This window comes from Pinus tabuliformis, chromosome 5_1, assembly GCF_031772625.1.
Source record: "Pinus tabuliformis cultivar Carrire ecotype Pingquan chromosome 5_1, CPIR1, whole genome shotgun sequence".
NCBI lineage: Eukaryota > Viridiplantae > Streptophyta > Pinopsida > Pinales > Pinaceae > Pinus > Pinus tabuliformis.
This window is the reverse complement of record NC_142305.1, coordinates 811630427-811633800: the sequence shown is the minus strand read 5'-3', so window position 1 is coordinate 811633800 and position 3374 is coordinate 811630427. Positions and strand designations below refer to the sequence as shown.

The window sequence follows — 3374 nt, the reverse complement described above, 5'->3', positions numbered from 1 at the left end:
CCATAATATCTAACTGAGGCCCAAGTGCCTGTTCTTCTGCAGGGTTAATCGCCACTGAATTCTGAGGCTTTTCGGTCGATGGGTGTTGATCAACATTAATAATTTCAACACTGCCTCTGCAAATGGGGCAAGCGATTCATGCTTGCACTTGGATACCAGCAATCCTGTTTGAGCTGGGTGAGCAGCGGCCATTTGTTGAGATTAGGCAGGTACAGGATTGTGTTTGAAACGACAGGAGAGCACTGATTAAGCCATGACAATTTTTGGGTGTTTGGGCTTGCTACGGCTCATGCTACTCATTCTCCAACTCATATGCCTCAGTTTGTCCGAGACCATTTCTCCAGGAAACGATGTACAGTGTCTTCAGACTACTTACAAGGAATTGAAGGACCCTCAAGGGAACCTCCGCACCTGGAACTTCCGGAACACTAACAATGGGTTTATTTGCAATTTTCTGGGAATTACTTGTTGGCATGATGATGATAACAAAGTGAAGTCAATTTCGCTTCAAGAGTTGGGGCTTCAAGATGAGTTTCCATCTGGAGTACAGAACTGCAAGAGTATGATGAGTTTGGATCTCTCTCAAAACAGTCTTACGGGTACCATTCCCAAGGAGCTCTGCCAATGGCTTCCTTTTCTGGTAACCATTGATCTCTCCCAAAACAAGTTTATGGAACCTATTCCTGCTGAGGTTCATAATTGCACATACCTTAATATCCTCCGCCTGAATGGAAATCAACTTACAAGGGAAATTCCCTGGCAATTGACACGGATCGATCGTCTCAAGGACTTCAATGTAGCAAACAACAAGCTTACTGGAAATATACCTTCATTCACTCACAACTTTTCTGCCTCTAATTTTCAGGGTAACCCTGGGCTATGTGGGCCTCCCCTTTCAAAGACGTGCACAGCACCGAACAATCCCATGTTTGTTGCGACTTTTCTTCTATTTGGCATAGTGTTAATTGTCTGGATTTTACTTGGTCTTCATTGGATGATTTCTAAAGCAAAAAGCAGAAGATCTGTCAAAATCCCACCGCCAAGTACCAATGAGCCCAATGATTGGCAGAAATATGTCCGAGCTCGGAGATCTGTTAAAGTTTGCTCGTTCGAGATGCCCATCAGGAAGGTGAGATTGGCTGATCTTGTGGCGGTCACTGGCAACTTCAGCTAAGACAATATCGTTTTGCAGGGAAGGAAAGGTATAATCTACAAAGGCAAACTGCCAGATTGAAGACTCCGGCCATGTTCAGCACAGACTGAAAAAGATTTCAAGTGCGAGATGAACGCATTGGCCCACATGGGTGTTGATCAACATTAATAATTTCAACACTGCCTCTGCAAATGGGGCATATGGAGCGCTGGGAGAGCCAAACATCTGCACAGGGAACATGGAAACAATGGCTACATTTTGGTAACACAAGGCATTTATCACCATCCTTGAATTGATCAAGACAAACCATGCATTCAAGATCGATGTTGATGCAAAAAATTTTGACATCATTCTTCTTATCATTGCTGCTCTGTTCGGCGTTGGTGGTGCAAAAGGAAATAGGCAATTTCTGGAAATCAGACTCAGAAAGACCAGATCTTAGGGTGAACGGCGAGGGCGAAAATTCATGAACCGTTTCAGTTTCATGAACCGTTTTAATTTTTGATCAACGATCAAGTTTTGTTTGATCGTCTAACACCACAAATCTACGGTGAATAATAGGACACCGCGACGGCTAGGGTAATTCATTTCAAATGGAGACGCCTTACGGCGTAATTATCAATAAAAGAATGTATAAAATTTATTTAATTATTTTTTAATTATATATATATATATATATATATATATAATTTTATTTATAATTATATATTATATTATATTATGATAAATGTTGAATTTCTAGAAAATCCGTTTATGAACATAAACCGAAGGCGCTCCTTACCTTGGGAAAAACAAATTCATGATAAAAAAAAACAACTGAAATGTGCACCTTAAATTAATTAATTACTTTATGTAGATCCCCTCAAAATGAATTTGTAAGTTTCATAATAAGGTAAAATCGTACGCAACCGCTTAACAAATCTGCAACTGTGCACGTCGATTTAGAGATCTGGATTGTGTAGCAATTACAACAACCATTCCGTTAAAATATAATTCCGTTATTTTTGAGATATTGGGTAAGGAAATAATACCAAGAACCATATAATAATATGTTCAGGCTTACACAACTACGGTACTGGAAGATGAAAGTTATTTCTTAAGATTACAATTTTAAAATAAATTCGCTTATCAAATTGGATGGTTTTTATACATTTTCAAAAGAGGATCTCCACAATTTTGTAATTTTTTGAATTATACTTAATGTAACAAAACATTTACCCTCCAAGTTCCATCCCTGCTGCCCAGCCTTCTAACTTCAAAACAAGAAACACCAATTAATTGATTACGGAATTCTTTGAACCTTGAAAGCTGCTCTGCAATCTCAACTGCTAGATCACAATTGCAAACAGTGGATTGAATCGTAGCCTGTAGGATGATAGCAACAGTTAATACTTTTTATTTAGAAAAAAGAATATCACAATGACAAATAGCGGATTGAATCGTAGGATGGCAGCAACGGTTAATAGCTTTTATTAAAAAAAAAAATGGAGAGGAGTACATTTCTTTTCGGAGATAAAAAACAACAAGCGTTATATTAAAAATATATGCTGTTACATTTTCCAGAAATCCACAGAACTGCCTCGATGTCTGATAGGGATAAAAAATAAATCACAGAAACACCTGTAGCGAAAAAAACAGAGCAATCCCTCTGCGAGAGTGGGGAGATCTCCAAACAACTCGAAATAAGCCCGCAGACGAATCACAGGGATCGGAGATAAGGTCCAGCAACGCCTCCCAGGAAAATTGATCAAGGGAACATCATGCAAAGGGGAAAGCCCCTGAACCTATTATAGCACCCTTCTCCAGGCACTCAAAATGTATCAGCCCAGGCAGAGCAGAAACTCCACGATTAGAGAGCCAATTATATGGGGTATTCTGTTCCCGACATACATAGTTGAAAGAAACAAAGTGGAGACAATCCTTCATGCAGGGGATCTGAGAATCACCAAACAGCGCACTCAGGGAGAACTTCCCCATTGCCCAATCAATAATCACCTTCGAATCACTTGAGACGACAATCTCATCCACTGCGAGCCACGAGGCACATCTGAGGGCGAAAATTCATGAACCGTTTCAGTTTCATGAACCGTTTTAATTTTTGATCAACGATCAAGTTTTGTTTGATCGTCTAACACCACAAATCTACGGTGAATAATAGGACACCGCGACGGCTAGGGTAATTCATTTCAAATGGAGACGCCTTACGGCGTAAATATTTTAA

At 39.7% G+C, this 3374-nt stretch overlaps 1 pseudogene; it reads left to right on the top strand.

The window, feature by feature from the left end:
* The first annotated feature begins 253 nt into the window (after positions 1-253).
* LOC149167402 (inactive LRR receptor-like serine/threonine-protein kinase BIR2 pseudogene) lies at positions 254-1174 on the top strand (annotated as a pseudogene).
* Positions 1175-3374: the final 2200 nt, after the last annotated feature.